This window comes from Hyaena hyaena, unplaced genomic scaffold, assembly GCF_003009895.1.
Source record: "Hyaena hyaena isolate Hyena2069 unplaced genomic scaffold, ASM300989v1 scaffold_495, whole genome shotgun sequence".
Taxonomy (NCBI): Eukaryota; Metazoa; Chordata; class Mammalia; order Carnivora; family Hyaenidae; genus Hyaena; species Hyaena hyaena.
The window spans coordinates 800,398-801,957 of NW_024081128.1; positions in this window are offsets into that span (position 1 = coordinate 800,398).

Below are 1,560 nucleotides of genomic sequence, written 5' to 3' on the forward strand. Positions count from 1 at the left end.
TTCAAGGATAAATCTCCTGAAAGAATTTAATCCCAAAGGATTTTTCAGTCACAAATGTTTTAGCCATTGTGTCTGGATCAATCGAAACAACTCTCAACATTTAAATATATCTATCTCCCTTCTTCCTGCACTTTCACATTCCCTTTAACATAATTAACTTCATTCTGTTTTACAGTTACAATTGATATGTTTACCAAGAGCCTCAAAATATGCTCATTTCCAGAGGACTGTGAAATTAAACATGGAACAGTAAGAAGTCTTTGATTATCTCTTGCTGACCCAATCTTAGAAACCAAAATCAAACATTGATTGATCTCATTAGTCAGTAGTTCTTATGAATGAATGAAGGCATATATTGTGTCACTTGTGAGTCAGCTTTAGCTCACTTGAAAATTAATTTTGCACAAGGTCAAAGTCAACAAGAACCACCAACAATATCAGGAGTCCCTAGGAAGTGTGTAATAAAAGATGAAAATGATTATAATCTCTTTGCCAACTGCTTTAGCGAATTCAACTCTGACACTGGAGAAATATTCTCTGCTCTGTCCATCTGTTACTTGAGTTGTAACAAAGCAGCTTTAGGGGGTGTCTTTTGTGTTGTTCATATTTCCAGAGATACCTTACTCTCAATTTACACTGGTGACTGAACAATTGAAAATAATGTTGATAAAATTGAATATAAAAAAATAATTAAATAGATGACTGACTAGTGGGAGAGTACTGTTTTTAAGTTCGTGTATTTATTTTGAGAGGAGGGAAGGGCAGGAAGAGAGGGAGAGAGAGAATCCCAAGTAGGCTCCACACTATCAGCACAGAACCTGGCTTGATCCCATGAACCATGAGATCACAACCTGAGCTGCAATCAAGAGTCTGTCGCTTAACCAACTGAGCCACCCAGGTGACCCCCTCTTTTATGAAAGATTTTTTTAATTTGAAGTTTATTTAGTGGGAAAGTTTTATAGGCAATACCAACTCATCCATGTTCCCTTCCATCAACTGGAAGCAGCTAGTTCTGGGCAAGTATCAACTATTAAATAGGACCCTTGCAAGAGGTCCCTCCCTCCATGTCTTCTCCATTTCCCCCTTCTCTCAGTGCTGTGAGGACAACAGTCTGCTTATTTACTGTTGGAAAATTCCTACTTCACCTCACATTGCTCCTCCTCTGGTCTATATGGCCAAGGACCCCCAACGACTTGAAGAAGCATGAGCTTTATTCTCTGTTTAGCTAGCTAATCTTTAGCATGAGATTCAAAATTCTTCTACTATTCTTTCTTCCTTCTCTCTGCTCCTCTCAAAGGAATGACCACTTTCTTGGTTTTTAAGAGTGGGTAAGGTACACATACAACCACCTTCCTCAGCAGAGCAGCACTTAGCAGCTTTCCCTGGATAGCAAACACTCTTAGCCTCAAGGCCTTTCATTACAACTTGTTCTGAAAACTAAGGCAATGAATGTAGCCCAAAGTGAGCACCAAACCATATTACAGAGTTATGAGTTGCAGGCCTAGCCAGTTACACAAATAACTGTATACTAAAAACTAGATGGATTGGGGGGGAAAAAAA